The sequence below is a fragment of the Pan paniscus genome, chromosome 6, assembly GCF_029289425.2.
Source record: "Pan paniscus chromosome 6, NHGRI_mPanPan1-v2.0_pri, whole genome shotgun sequence".
NCBI classification, from domain to species: domain Eukaryota; kingdom Metazoa; phylum Chordata; class Mammalia; order Primates; family Hominidae; genus Pan; species Pan paniscus.
The window spans coordinates 180,551,197-180,568,142 of NC_073255.2; the positions used below are offsets into that span (position 1 = coordinate 180,551,197).

At 36.6% G+C, this 16,946-nt stretch overlaps 1 protein-coding gene across 4 annotated transcripts in view; it reads right to left on the reverse strand.

The window, feature by feature from the left end:
* TCAF1 (TRPM8 channel associated factor 1) overlaps nt 1-13,959 on the reverse strand; it is a 51,891-nt gene extending 37,932 nt beyond the window's left edge. The window contains exon 1 of one of the 4 annotated variants that reach the window (XM_008973976.4): nt 13,794-13,959. The gene's annotated coding sequence lies outside the window, so the exon portion shown is untranslated. Of the gene's footprint in view, nt 1-13,727 lie in introns of all 4 variants that reach the window. The other 3 variants (XM_003820526.7, XM_008973980.4, XM_008973981.5) reach the window with 3 other exon arrangements.
* Between the last annotated feature and the right edge of the window lie 2,987 nt (nt 13,960-16,946).

Sequence of the window (16,946 nt, forward strand, 5' to 3'; positions counted from 1 at the left end):
TATAAATTCATCAATGAAATGATAGGAAAGTAGAGAGTACACAAAGCCAGAAACAAACTAAAAGCAGGAAACATTGAAGGAAGCAAGCATGAAAGCTGGCTCTCACCACAATGCTTCCACAAAACCCTGGAGAATGTATGGGGAGTGACTCTATGGGGTTTCCAGCCTAGGATATTAAGACCAAGCTCACATAAAGAATATAATTAAAAATGACATCCCGGCACAAAGCTCACACACCAAAGGGGCATTCCAACAGGGTAAAGGTAAATAGGAAGTAAATTCATGTCACAGAAGAAATCAGTGCAATTTGCTTGTCTTGACCCTGCTGAAAGATGAAGGGGAAAAAGATCAATGAGAATGAATAATCACAAACCAGTTTTCCATATAGGTTTGCAATATTAATTCATGCTACGTCTGTGAATTGAAAAACCCTAAGCAAATAATTTGAGGTGGTCCCAATTTGCTAATGTATTCAATTGGAAGATGCACATGCATATCTTTTCTAGAGAAATTTAACTTTAATGTATCTAGAAATAATTTCTAGGACAAAAATTCACATGAAAGGAGAAGCTCACATTAATAATTTTTAAAACCACATAACACTCAGGAAATAAAGCACAATGAAAGACAGCCATTACAAACAAGAGAATCAGAAACAGGCAAAATTTAGATATCAGAATTATTAGTCACAGAACATAGAATAGCCATGTTTTGTACATTTGAAAAATGAAATAGAAACTAGAAACTTGAACAGAAAATAATTGTATTTATAAAAAGAATCAAAACTAGAAATTAAAAAATAATTGAAATAAAATAGTTCAAAATAGAAATTTATTGAAGAGACTAAATAGAAGATTAAACAAAGTTGAAGAAAGAATTACTGAACTGGATCTGGAGTAGAGGAAATTATTCATAATTCAGTCTAAAATCAAAAAAATGATGGAAAATATGAAAAAGGATAGACGATATAGAGCGTATAGTGAGAAGACCTAAGACACATCTGATCTGAGGTTCAAATAGATATAATAGAAAGATTGTGGGAGAGTTATTATTGAAAGAAATGATTGAATTTTCCAGAGATCTTGAAAGACACCAATCCTCAGATCCAGGGAGTCTAACAAATCCTAAAATGATAAAAAGAAATACTCATCTAAATATCTGTAGTGAATTAAAGAAGAGAAGACACCAAAGACATCTCAATTGGTTCAGCTTACACAATTCTGACTGAAAAATGAAAGTTGAGCAAACTCTCCACTTGATGGGATGCATCAAGATCAGCTGCAGAAAAGAGAAGAACTTTCAATGGAGATTTTAAACAAGTAAGATCAAGATTCTGAAGCATATCCTCAAAGAACTGTAACAGGAAAGGAAACATGGCTTTACCAGTATGAGCCTGAAGACAAAGCAGAATCAAAGCAATGGCTACCAAGAGGCAGAAGTAGTCCAGTCAAAGCAAAAGCAGATGGGTCAAAAGCAAAGGCCATGGTGACAGTTTTCTGAGATGCTCAAGGTGTTTTACTTGTTGACTTTCTGGAAGACCAAAGAATGATAACATCTGCTTATTACTGTAGTGCTCTGAGAAAGTCTGCCATAGCTTTAGCAGGAAAACACCCAGGAAAGCTTCACCAGACAGTCCTCCTCCACGATGGCAATGACTTTGCCCATTCCTCTCATCAACTAAGGGCAATTTTGAAAGAGTTTCAATGGGGAATCATTAGGCATCCACCTTAGAGTCCTGATTTGGCTCCTTCTGACTTCGTTTCCTAATCTTAAAAAATCTGTGAAGGGCACCCATTTTTCTTTTTTTTTTTTTGAGATGGAGTCTCGCTCTGTTGCCCAGGCTGGAGTGCAGTGGCTCGATCTCGGCTCACTGCAAGTTCCGTCTCCCAGGTTCACGCCATTCTCCTGCCTCAGCCTCCCGAGTAGCTGGGACTACAGGTACCCACCACCACGCCCAGTTATTTTATTTTATTTTATTTTTTGTATTTTTAGTAGAGACAGGGTTTCACCATGTTAGCCAGGATGGTCTCGATTTCCTGACCTTGTGATCCACCCGCCTCGGCCTCCCAAAGTGCTGGGAGAAGGGCACCCATTTTTCTTTGGTTAATAATGTAAAAATACTGTATCTACATGGCTAAATTCCCAGGACCTTCAGTTTCTTAGTGATGGACTAAATTGCTGTTATCACTGCTTACAAAAGTGTCTTGAACATGAAGGGGCTTATGTTGAGGCAACATTTATTTTTCAAAAAATTTTTAATTCCATTGTTTCCACAAACTTCTTGAAATTCCCTCATATCTTTGCAATAATCCTCCCATTGGAAACAATAATAAAAGCTCAGCAAAATATAGGAAACCAACTGAAGACTCAGAAAAGTAAACAACATAAACAGGACAAAAGGACTATAATCCTTGATGAACAGAAAACACAGGACATGAGTTGTATATTCGCTATTGCTTTTTACTTTCGGGCATTTTTCATTTTACAGTGCAGGGTTACTGAGGCTGAAAAGGAAGTGTCAGTCTTACCGGTTCAAGACTATCAAACCAGGTGGAGCTCAAAGGGCAAAGTTTCAGACATGAAGAAACCAGACAAGTTAATCTAAAATTTTATATATGAATTCCCCTAATGTCACTGGCTGATTCCTAAGCTATGCATGCAATAGGAGAGACCTCAAGGAAACTTGTAGGAAATAGTGGCCAAAAAGCTAAACAGTTGAGCAGTCATTTCAGTGGTTATATTGTTCTGAGAAAAGCAATGGAGTTTATGCCCCAACAAAAAGAAACGTTCTTATAAACACTCCATGATTTCAGTTGACACATAAGAAAATCCCTGACATATGAAGGAGAAGCATATCTTATGGTTTAAAGACTATGTTCTTGGAGAAAGATCAAACCTTAAATGGGCTAGTCCTAACAAAGCCTAAAACTAATATTTGATAGCATCAAAGTAATCTGCTGGTACTCTATCTGCCCACTTCCCCAAAAAATCCTCTTGAAAGAAAATAACATCAATCAAAACCTTTATATTTTTTCATCCACAATATTCTGCATTGAATCAAAAATTAGGAAAGCAGTTAAAAAAACAGAATAAATTGCCAATAACTCAAGAGAAATAACAGAAAATAGACACAGGCACAAGTGGTTCAGATACTTGAGTTCTTAGAGAACTTAACTGTGATTCATATGTTAAGAAATTAGAAACAAGGCTGTGGAATTTCAGCATAGAAATAAAACTCATAAAAAAGTAAAATGAAAAATTAAAAAAGAAAAATAATAATTAAAATTGGTACTTAATAGATTGCTTTAATAGCATATTAGACACAAAAGACCAGAGAATTCGTGACGTATAGCAAAGGTAAGTAGAAAGTATCCATACATAACATAAGAGGAAAGAAAACATGATACACAAAGAGATCAAAAGATACAGAAAGAGTGTAACAGGATTACGAGATAGCGTGAAAAGTTGTGACACATGAGTAATCACAGTCCCAGATGGAAAGGAAGGAGATAATAAAACAAGCAAAATGTTATCAATTAATGATTTGAAAAACATCAAACCACAAGCTGAAGAAACTTTATGTTCCCCGAACAGAATAAACAGAAAGAAAACTACATTGAGACACATCACATTCAAACTGCTGAAAACCAAATTCATAGAGAAAATCTGAAAAGCAGCCAGAGATAAAGGATACTTTTCATTTAAATGAACAAAAAATACAGCTAATTTTTCAAAAGAATGATGAAAATGAGAACACAACAGAATTCCTAAAAGATAAAAGAAAAAGAAAAATCTGCCAACCTAAAATTCTATACACAAGAAAAATATTCCTCAAAAATAAAGGCAATGTAATTTTAGATACACTAAAGCTGAAAGAATTTTCCACTAGAATATTACTAAAACTAATTTTTTATGATAATTATTCCTCATAGAAGTACAGTGCTGTAGGAATTAATAGAGAACACTGAAAAGAGTAAATACATAGGCAAATATAAATGAATATTGACTGTTTAAATAAACAAAATGCCTTATGGAATACAGAAGCATATAAAAAATAAAACAGACAATAGTACAGCTGCAAGATGGAGATAAACTTAAAATTTTGCATTGAGAATACATAGAAGGTAGGTCATAATAAATCAATAAGGTGAACTGTAATATCTAAAGTAACCATTAAAATAATAAAAAAATTATAATTCACAATATTGAAGAAAAATTAATAGAAAGTGTTGAATTAGAAAGAAATCAAGAAAAGAGAAAATAACAAACAAGAAATAGAACAAAGAGAAAACTGTGCAAATTGGTAGACTTTAACCTAATTTTTTTTTTTTTTTTTTTTTTTTGGAGAAGGAGTGTCACTGTTGCCAGGCTAGATTGCAATGGTGTGATCTTGGCTCACTGCAGCCTCGGCTCACTGCAACCTTGCTTAAACCCAATATTTATAGATTGCATGTTTGTGTCCCTCCAAAATTTGTATGTTGAAATTCTAACCCCCAATGGAATGGTATTAGGAAGTGGGCCTTTGGGAGGTAATTAGATGTAGATGATGTCATGAGTGTGAAACACTCATAATGGGATTAGTATCTTTATAAGACGAGAACGAGACTAGAGCTCCCTCTCTTGGCCATGTGAAAATACAGTGAGAAAGGTAGCTGTCTATAAGCTAGGAGGCCAGCCCTCACCAGACATTAAATCTGCTGGTTTATCTTTAAATGTTTGTTGTTTAACCACCAGTCTATCACATTTGTGTCACAGCAGCCCAAAACAACTAAGATACCAACTACATAAATAATTATACTAAATATAAATGGATTAAAAATCCAATTAGAAAAAGAGTTCATTTAGAAGAGAAATATTGAAAGTGAAAGGATGGAAAAAGGTACACCAAGCAAACATTAACCAAAAGAAAGCTAGTATGGCTTATGTACAATGGGCAAAGTAAACATTACTGTCAGCAAGTGTTACTGTAGATATAAAACAAATTTCATAATGATAAAAGGATCAATTCAGTACAGCAATACAAAAATTTTAAATTTGTATCCTTAATAACTTCAAAATTTATAAAGCAAAGTTGACAATAATAAAAGAAGAAAAGACAAGTCCACAAGCATAGTTGAAGATTTAAGTACATTTTTCTCAGTAATCTGAATAAACAAGTGCATAAAAATCAGTAAGGATATACATGATTTGAATAACATTAATTAACAAATTTGACCCTGTTGACACATATGGTACATATACACCTACCAACAACAGAATATACATGATTTTTAGTGCGTGTCAAACATTTTCTCAAATAAAACATATACTGGGTATGAAGCAAGTCTCAAGAAACTCAAAAAGATGTAGAATATATTCTCTGATCTTAATGGAATTAAACTAGAAATAAATAATTTTTATTTATTTATTTAATTAGAAAATTCCCACGTTTGGAAATTAAGGATCACACTTCTGAACACCCCTTAGGTCAGAGAAGAAATCACAATGGAAATTAGAAAATACCTTAACTAAATAATAATTAAAATACAATTTATCAAAATTTGCAGGAGGCAGCAAAAGCAATTACTTAATAAAGGAATTACTTAATAAAGGAAAACTCTATAGCTCTAAATGCATACATTAATAAAAGGGAAAGACTGAAAGTAAACTATTTCAAAACATTAGAAAAAGAATAACAAATTTAAAGTAAATCAGAGAACATAATAAACATAAAAGCAAGAATCAAATTTTAAAAAATTTAGAAATTCAGTAAAACCAAAAGTTGGTTTTAATGAACCAAACTAAGAATGATCAATAAACAGACACAGAGAGAGAATCCATTATAATTATCAGGGGACATTATTGCAGTCCCAAAAGACATTAAAAATATAACAAAGTGATATTACAAGTAATCATATGCCAATAAATTTAACAAACTCAGATGAATTTGCAAATTCTTTAAACAACATAATTTATCCAAAACGGCAAGAAGAAGCAGAAAATATAAATAATCCTATACATAAAAAAAATGCAGTCCAAAATCAAAAACATTCTGCAAAAAAGTTTAGTCCCAAAAGGATTTTTATGGTGAATTTTTCTAAACACTTGAGAAAAATATAATACTAATATCATAAAACTTCTTCCAGAGAATAGTAAACAAAGAAACTCTTCCCAACTCATTTTTATTACACCCAGCATAACTCTGATAGCAAAATCTCGTAAGTACATTATAAGAACAAAAACCTAGAGACGAATATTACTCAATGAACATAGATTCAAAAAGTCTAATGGTGTGAAATGCCTTTTCAATAAGTAGTTCTTGATTGATTAGATGTCTATATAAAAACCAATGAACCCTAACCCATACCTCATATCATATACAAAAAATACTCTGAGATAAATTATAAAACTAAATGTGAATGGTAGAACTATTAAGCATAGGGAATCTTTTTGTGACCTAGAGGTAGGCAAAATTCTCGTCAATACAACTCAAGTCCTAAGCATAAATGTTTGGATTTATTAACAATAAAAATTAGATATTATAAAAATTAAATAAAGAGGTTCTTTTTATTAAAAGACATAATTACCAATGGGAAAAAGCAAGCCAAAGATTGGAAGAGGATAATTGCAAATCGCTGATACAAGAAAAAATATATATGCATATTCGGAATATAATTTAACACACTCACAAAATTAATTAAAAAAAGAAACCACCCCTTTACCCCCAAATAGACAAAATACATGTGCAGGTGCATCACAAAATATGGTATTCAAATGGCCAATAAGCATACAAAAAGATGCTTAATATAATTAGTCATCAAAGTAATACAAATTAAAAGCATAATAAGATACCTATATCCATTTCACGTGGCTAAAATTAACTATAGTGACAATATCAAATTGTGATGAGGATCTGGAGCTGATGAACTTATATATATTTCTGATGGGAACATAAATCGATACAGCTATGTGGCAAAACTGTCTGACATTATTTAGGCTGACCAGATGTATGTTCATGAGAAGTTAAGTTTTTATGTCTACCAAAGATATGTTCAAATGAGATTTATTTGTAATAGTCAGAAACACTGGAAAAATAAATGTCCATCAACAGTAAAATGGATAAATAATTTGTGATATACTTATACAATACTATAGAAAAAAAAGTACTGCTATATGCCACTATATGGAAGAATCTCATCGACCTAAAACTGCATAAAACAAACACAAAAGGATACCTGTTTATGACTCAATTTATGTGAAGATCAAGATTGGACCAGTATATCATGACAGAGGTCTGAATAGTGGTTATTTTTGAGAGTGAAAATTACCTAGAGTAGGGAAAAACAAAGTCTTCTGAGGTGTTGTAAATATTCTATATCCTGATAGGACCATATAAAATTCACTGATCTGTACACTTATTATTTGTGAACCTAACTCTACGCACATTATAACTCAGGGTTTTTTTTTGTAAAAAGAAAAATCTGTAAACACATGTTGGTAAACATATATTTAATACACTGATGGTATTAAATAACAATAATCATCTGATACTTGCGGGGTAAGAGACAAGGTACTAAGGATCAATTTAACTTAAGTATGCTAAATTAAATCTGTTATAAAACTAGTTAAACATCTTAAAAATTAGGAATTATATGCGTTAAACCTATTATAAAATTAAAACATCAGAACTAAGACATGTAACTTCCAAATAAAAGAAAGAAAAAAATGGGCAAAGAAAGAAAGAAGGAAAAAAACGGGTGGGGGGAGGGGCGGGGAAAGAAACATAAAAGGCAGGAAAAATAAAAAGCAAATAATAAGATGGTAGAAATAAATCTAACTTTGTATTACTAATCACAATAAATATACACAGATTATTCAATGACAAGTTATAAATTGTCAAACAATATTTTAAAAATCCAGACTTTTAAAAAATCCAAGTAAGTTTACTACATATATATTTAAAACAGATTCTGAAGAGTTAGAGTCAAACGATAAAAGAGAGATAAATGAGGCAAAAACCAAAGAAACCTTGATTTAATCTTTGAAAAAAAATACGATTTTAAAACAGAAAACATTAATAGGTATCATAACGTAAGGTCCCTACATTATGATAAAATGTTCAATTTACAACAATTCACTGATAACATAGCCTCAAGATATATGAAGCAAAAATATATAGATTTATGAGAAATTATCAAATCCACCATCATGGTGAGAATATTTAACATACCTATTTCTGTAATTGGCAACTCAAGCAAATAAAAAGTTAAAGATATGTAAGATTGGGTTGTATAATTAAAACAGCTGATACACAGAACATCATGTAATTACAGACTACACATTCTTTTTACGCACACAAAGAAAACTTACTGGGTTTTAAAGCTAGCTTCGGCGAATTTAAAAGAATTGGCACTATGCAATCTCTGACTACAATATAAATTAGGCAACTACAACTACAAGATAACAAAAGAAACTTCATATGGCCAAATGGAATTTAAAAGGTACATTTATAAAAAATTCATGTCTCAAAGAACAGACTATAAGGAAAATTATAAATAATTAAAGCTACATGGTCAAAAATAATCATATCAAAACTTGTCAGATGTAGCTAAAAAGTAGTGATAGAAATGTATAGCTTTAAAAGCTTACATAGGAAGAAAAGCTCAAAATTAATGAGCTAAGCATATAATTTAAAAGCTTAGAAAATAAATCACAGAAAAAATTCAAAGAAAGAAGAAAGTAATAAAACAGGTAAAAATTAGAAAAAGACATAAAGCTTTTATGTTGGTGTTTGAAAAACTAATAATGTAGACCATGTTCTGGAAAAATTAAAACAAAAAGAGAAAATGTACACATATTAACAATGAAAAAGTGGCCATATCAATAGATAATGGAAAGATTTATAAACAGAATGAGAGGATTTTATAAACACTTTTATTTTGTTAATCTTGAATATATATATATATATATTCATATATAAACACTTGATCCTTGAATAATGCAGGTTTGAACCGCCTTGGTCTGGATTTTCTTCTGTCTCTGCCACCCCCAAAGACAGCAACACCAACTCCTCCCTTCCTCCTCATCCTTAGCCTACTCAATGTGAAGATGACAAGGAAGACCTTCATGATGATTCACTTTTACTTAATGAATGGTAAATGTTTTCTCTTCCTTATGACTTTCTTAATAACATTTTCTTTTTCTCTAGTTAAGAATATAATGCATATATAAAACATGTGTTAATCAACTGCTTATGTTACTGGTAAGACTTCCACTCATTAGTAGGCTATTAGTATTGAGTTTTGTAGGACTCAAATGTTATAGACAAATTTTCAATTCTGAGGGGGGTCAGTATCCCGACTGCTCCATTGTTCAATGGTCAAATGTATTTATATATATTGAATAAACATATACATGTATGTATACTGATACATTCATGTATATGTGAAATTGTTAAATATCTTGGAAAATACAATTTACTACAACTGACTCCATAGGAAAACCTAAATAGTACTATAATCATTAAAATCTTCTGAAAAAATACACTCCAAACACAGATGATTTTACAGGTGATTCAAGGAAATATTCAAGGACCAGATAATCCCAATCTTGCACAAATTCTTCCAAAGAATAGCGTAAGGGAGAATACTATTCATATTATTTTATGATAATACCAGCATCAGAAAAGGATAGTACAGAAAAGTATAATTACATGCCAATCTTAAATCACACGTATAAATATAAATATCCAATGTTTACCTTTTGTATCTATATCCACATACAGAAATTACTACATATTTACCACGAAAGGTTTATTCCAAGAATACAAAATTGGTTTAATATCAGAAATTAAATACTATACTTTACTATGTTGTTAATATAGTTAAAGGAAAAAAAGTATATATATTCTCAACAGCTACAGGAAAAGCATTTGAAAAAACATCCATTTACAATAAAAGTGCTTACCAAAAGAAGAACAGAATTTTCTTATGATGGGGAAGACATTTACAAAGTAACTATAGCAAATGTCATTTTTAAGTTGACATAATGAAATATTTCTCATTATTATCTTAAGGACAAAACAAGATGCCCTTTATTACTTTTATTCAACAGTGTACTGGAGCTCCTAGTCATTGTCATAAGACAGAAAAAATAAATTGAAGGTATGAGAATTAGAAATGAATAAACAAAATTATCATTATTTTCGGATGATATGATTGCCTATGTAGCAAATCTGAAAGAAGCTACAGGTAAATTTAGAATTATTAATTTTCTCAAGTTTGATTGATATATAATTAATATATAAAAGGCAACTGAATTTCTGTATGCCAGCAACAATAAACTACAAAATATAACTTTTACAAAAGAAAATGCTTACAATAGCAGTAAAAATATGACGTGCCTAGAAATTTAACAAAAACTGAGCCAAAAGAAAACAATAAAAAATAGTACAAAACATTGAAGATGACCTAAATAGTGTCATATACCATGTTCATTGAGGAAAAGGGCCAATGTCTTAGAAATAATTTCTGCCCAAAATGATTTATAGAGTGCAATGGTTTGAATGTGTCCCTCAAAAAGCAGGTGTTGGAAACTTAATCCCCAATGCAATGGTGTTGAGAGGTGGGCTTAATGAGAGGCCTTCAGGCCATGACGGCAGAGTGAATGAATTAATGCCATCACTGTAGGAGTGAGTTCATTATAAAAGGCGGCATTCACCCTCCTTTTACACTCTCTTTCAGCCTTTCTCTGCCTTTATGCCATGGAATGACACAGTAAGACGGCTCTTTCTTGCCAGATGCCAGCCACTCAATCTTGGACTTCCCAGCCTCCAGAACTGTGAGCTGATAAATTTTTGTTCCTTATACATTACTCAGTCTCAGGTATTCTGCTACGGTAGCGCAAAACAGACTAAGACACAGAGTTGATCCATTATCAATCAGAATTCCAACAGGTTTATTTTCTTGTTTGTTTCTTGTTTTGGAGAACTTGATAAGTTTATTTAAATATTTATATGGAAGGTCAAAGGTCCAAGTAAAGCTAAAACACTCTTAAAGAAGAAGAAACAGGTGATAGGACTTTTCCTACCAAATTTCAAGGCTTTTAATAAAACTATAGCGGTTAAAAATTATTTAGTATTGAGGCAGAGTTAGACAAATAGAAAATAAGAATGGGGGCTTAAAACGAATTCATGCTTATATGGAAATCCTGATTCATGCAAATCACTGGTGCTGGGGCAACAGATTATCCATATGGAATAAACAACATAAAAATCAGTTTCCATGTGGATTAAGACTAATTGCCAAAGGCAAAACTATAACACTTTTAGAAAACGATACACTAAAATTAATCTATGATCTTGAGAAAACAATTATCAAACAAGAAAAGCTATAAAAGAAAGTACTACTAACTTGAAATTAAATTCAAAACTTAGATTCATTGATAGAAACAGAGGAGTAACAGACATAAAGACATACAGAGAAAGAAAACCTCAAAAGCAAATTGGAAAGATGTCTGTGGCATATATAGCTAACAATTACTGCTTCGTACCCAGATTATATAAAGAAAGCATTCCAATGAGTCAATAAAAAAGGTAAACAAACAATCCAATACAAAAATGAATAAGAGACAGGAATCAGAATTTCACAAAGAGAAAGCACTGATCAACATATAAAAAGTCAATCTCATTAGTTATGGAAAATGCTAGTTAAAATCACAGTTAAATGCTATTTCATACCTGCCAGACTGACAAAAAATGTAATTTTACAAGACTAAGCTGTGGCAAGCATGTAGAGCAACAAGAATGCTCATCCACTGCTGGAGGGAGTGCAAACTGGTTTAACACTTTGGAAACAGTTTAGAAATGACCCAATAAAATTGAATACACATAAATCTTATAACTCCGCAATTCTACTCCCAGCTATATACTCTAGGGAAGCTCCCACACAAGTGTACTTGAATATCAGAGGACATGGGCAGGCTTTAAAGTGGCCCCGATAATCCCTGCCTCCAGGTGTTCATGTCCTTGTGTCACCCTCTTCCCTTCAGTGTGAGTTGGGCCTAGGGACTCACTTCTAATGAATATAAAATGGCAAAAATAATGGGATGTCGCTTCTGAGGTTACAGAAAGAATCTGACTTCTGTCTTTCTCTTTTTCTCTGTGGGAGCCTTCTCTCTGGGGGGAGTAAGCTGCCATGTTGCAACCATTCTTTATATAGAGGCCCATGTGGCAAAGAACTGACGTGTACAGCCAGGGTCAGTGAGGCCAATCGGCCTGCCAGCAGTGATGTGAGTAAGCCTGGGAGAGGTCCTCGACCCTACGCCTAGCCTTGAGATGACTGAGGCCCAGTCAATACCTTGATTGTTGATACAGCTTGTGAGAGACCCTGAGTCAGAGACTCCCAGCTAAGCCCCTCCTGGATTCCTGATCACAGAAACTGTAAGATAGGAGGTAACAGGACTTGTTTTGTTTGTTCGCTTTGGTTTGAAGCTGCTAGGTGTTGGGGTAATTTGTTACATAGCTTATAGATAAATCATACACCTCCAAAAGCAGAAACAATCCAATGTCCATCAGCAGTAGAATGGATAAATTATGTACATTTACACCTTAAATGACGAAAATGGAAGGAAGCATGAAAAATGAATCTATAAAACTTAAGAATACGTACAGGATAATGTCATTGATATAATGACATTATAATGAGAAAGCCAACACATATGTTTTAGGAATACACACACAAATATGGTAAAACTAAAAAGAAAAGCAAGGGAATCATTAAATTAAGACAAAAATCACGAAAGATGTCACATCTCAGAGAATGGAGGAGAATGGACCATGGGCATCAGTTTGGACTCATGGGCTTCTAAGGTACTGTGACGCCCTATTTCTTGACCCAAGGAGATGGTCAGGCATTCGTTTCATTATTTTTTAGACCATTCTGAGATGTTTCATGTACTTTTTATTCAACATTTTAAAACAAAGTATTGAAACCAATTCATCAACAAATCACTAGTTTGGAGGATGAAAGTGATGGACCGATGGTTGGCTGGTCAGCTAGACAGACACATTCTGTCCTTTACGTCTAGTTGGAGCTGTACTTCTTCTAAATTTCCATGATTATCCAATTGGCAAAGATCTTTTTCTCCTGTACTTAAGGCCTTCTTCCGTTGCAGGTTGGGCCAAACTAGCGGCCAGCTCTCGGCTGTTTACCAGGGAACTGTATCATCCAGCACTTGCTGCTTCAGGCCAAATGCATTCCAGACTAACATTCAGCCTGAATCCCCGCGCCGCTCTCACCGCCACCCCTCCCCAGGTCCCTTCCCCCACCACAAACCCACACCGCGCCCGTGGGCGCCTAGAGCACTGGGGTGGATGAGAACTTCCACCTGGGCTTAACCGAGACAAGCTAGCCTAGAAGAATGCAAGCCCCCAGCAGGCGAGATCAAATCGCCTCGAGGGTTCCTCCTAGCTCAGATCTTAATGGCTCCTTGCGGAGCAAAAAACAAATCCTACGAAAATAGGGGGGGTCATCGCCTCCTGCCCAGCAGAGGGCATAACAATGCGGCGAGAATGAAATAGGCACCGAGCTGCAGAGAAAAATCATCAACGGGGTAGAGGCGAAGGAAGGGATCCTCGGTGGAACGGCTCTATCACCTGGGGGCGCGCGCAGAGGCCGCAATCCACGCCCGGCCCTCCCCAGACGCTAAACATCGCACCCCGCGCACCGCTCCCCGCCCCGGACACTAACCCGGGGCCCAGGCCTCGGTCACCGCGGGCCTCTCCTGGTCCAGAGTCTACGCTGAACCCCACTCACTGTTTGCCCCGCTGTTCCCTGCAGCGCGGGTTCGGGGCAGTAGCAACCTGCTAGGAGCGGGAGGCGGTTGTTCCCAGGAGGAAGCAGCTTCCCCGCCCAGGAGGCACAGGGCAGCGGGCTCGAAACTGCGGGACTTGGAAAGTCTTAGGCGGAGACTGCGGGGGCGGGGGGTGGTGAGGAGGGGCCTTCCAGGGAGCTGATTGGTCGACGCGGACGGGGGCGGGACTTGGCCGGCGCCGTCCCTCCCCTAGACCTCAGAGGCCCTGCCCCAAGATGTGGCGCCAAATCCCGGATGCAGGCCTAGGCGCCAGCCCAGGAATATAGGGAGCAAATTGTTAAGAACAAAACAAAACAAAACAAAAGTGAGACTACTTCTGAACAAGTGACGGCCTTGATAAATAGCGAGAGATGTTTATATAAAATAATACAGGACTATTTTTAAGGACGAGTGAAATCTATCGGTTCTAGATATAGTTTTTAATTAAAAAAGCAAGTTGTATTAAAATGGAGAGTAGGATCTCTTTCTTTCCCCCTCCCGTCCCCTCCCCTCCTCTCCCCTCCCCTCCCCTCCAGGGGGAGGGTCTGGTTCTGCCCCCCAGGCTGGAGTGCAGTGGTGCCATCACAGCTCACTGCAGCTTCAACCTCCCAGGCTCAAGCGATCCTTCCACCTCAGAGGCTGGGACCACAAGTGCGCCGCCACCACGCCCAGCTAACTTTTTGATTTTTTGTTAGAGACAGGGTTTTACTTTGTTGCCCAGGCTGGTCTCGAACGCCAGGGCTCAAGCGATCCTCCCGCCTCGGCCTCCCAAAGTGCTGGGATCACAGGCCTGAGCCACCGCATCAGCTTTAGCATTACATTCGTGTATGAAGAAGACATGCTGCATGTGCTTCTATAAAAGGCGGGGCTAACGGTGGAGAAATTGTCTATTGATTCTTACCTTCACAACCACTGAATTGTTTTTTTTTAAATCAATACATTGTTTTTATAAGTTTAATAAAACAGTAAGGCGTTGAGAATGTTACTAACCAATGAACAGATGACAGATATTGGGCATGAGGGAGAAAAGAAAGAAAGGAGTAGCAGGGAAAAAGCCTGGACTTTGAAGCCACCACATCCTCTGCTTACAAGTTGGGCAGTGTATTCATTGCTAAGGCTGCTGTGATAAATTTTCACACATTTAGTGGCTTAAAACAACACAGATTTACTACTATTTACTACTATCTTCCAGGACTGTAGGTCCTGGAAGTCCAGCACAGGTCTCACTGGGCTATCATCCAGGTGTAGGCAGGGATGTGTTTCTCTTTGCAGGATCTAGGGACAAATCTATTTTCCTTGCTTTTTCCAGCTTCCAGAGGCTCCCGCATTCCCTGGCTTGCAGCCCTTTCCTTCATCTTCAAAGTCAGCAATCTCATGGCTCCAGCCTCTGCTTCTGTGTCACATCACCTTCTTTGAGTCTCCTGCTTCCTTCTTTCACTTAGAAGGACCCTGTGATTACATTGTGCCTATCCAGATAATCTAGATAATTTCCCATCTCAAGGTCAGCTAATTAGCAGCCTTCATTCTGTCTGCAACCTTAATTCTCCCTTGCCATGTAGCATTGGTATCACAAATTCTGGGAATTAGGATCTGGACATCTGTATTAATCCATTTTCACACTGCAGATAAAGACATTCCCCAGACTGGGCAATTTACAAAAGAAAGAGGTTTAATTGGACTCACAGTTTCACGTGGTTGGGGAGGCCTCACAATCACGGCAGAAGGCAAAGAGGAGCAAGTCACATCTTATGTGGATGGCGGCAGGCAAAGAGACAGCTTGTTCAGGGAAACTGCCGTTTTTAAAACCATCGGATCTCCTGCGACCTCTCCACTATCATGAGAACGGTTGGGGAAAGACCCACCCCCATGATTCAATCATCTCCCACCAGATCCCTCCCATAACACGTGGGAATTATGGGAGCTGCAAGATGAGATTTGGGTGGGGGCACATAGCCAAACCATATCAACATCTTTAGGGAGCTATTTTTCTGCCTATCACAGAGGGCTTGTTAACTTCTATCTTAGTGTTTTCATCTGTAACATTGGGGATAATAATTGTCTCTACTTCATGGAATTTTTATGAAGATTAAATGACTTAATACAGATAAAGCTCTTAAAGCAGTGTCTGGCACATGGAAAACCCTGTGTGAATGTTCACCATTACCAGAGAATGGACAGATCCTTCCAGACCTCTTCCATGATTTCCTTGGCCCTTGTCTCCTTTGCTCTTCAAATCTCCAAGTTGTGTGTTCTCTCCTCATTTCCCTGCAAATCTAGTCTCCCCTCAAAACTAGCCTGAGATTGGAGGGCAGACATGGATGGGAGTTTACTTCTAAGAGATTTCTAGAAGTGAATGCACCCAGCCACTAGCCCAGAGGCATAGTTTATGACTACTATGGTGAAAGGAAAAACCAGCGTCTGGATGTGTTTGTGCAGTTAAATGGGGTGTCTGGGGGGAAACTGTGGGGGCAGGTGGGTGTTTGGGGATTGTAGACTGAGTGTGTCTGAAAGACCAGGATTGCTTGCAGTTACCTCTCTTTCTCATTCTCTCATTTCTCATTCTCTCTGCCAAGACAGCTGCACTTCTCTCTTGCCAGATCCCTTCTCCCCTCAGAAGCTGACAGTCAACAGGACATAAGCTTGCCCACCCCCACTCCCTCTCCAGGCACACAAGCAAAACCCACCATTTTTAGTTGCTGTTGTTTTTGCTGTGCAATTGGTCATAGAATTTCAGAGCTACAACATCTCATCCACTCTCCTCCTTTATATTAATACAAAAAGGAACAATGAAATGCAAGCAGCAGAAGGGGTTTGCAGCAGGTAGAGGTGGAGCATGACCTTGGAATTCAGATGCCAGCGCTCTTGTAGTACAAAGTCCTTGAGGCTGAGATCACTGGCTAGTCCTCTCGGCGCCTCATGTTTCTCTGTGTGTGTGTGTGTGTGTGTGTGTTTGTGTGTGTAGATGTTTTAGGGTATGGAAGGACACGGAGCCAGTGCAGCAGAGAAAACCCCTTCACCAGCAAGCACACCAAGACTCCTGAACCTGGGCCAGTGCGAGTTCTGGGCCAGCCAAGACCAGGAGTTTCCATTTCACTTGCCTCCTCCCGCTACTGGCC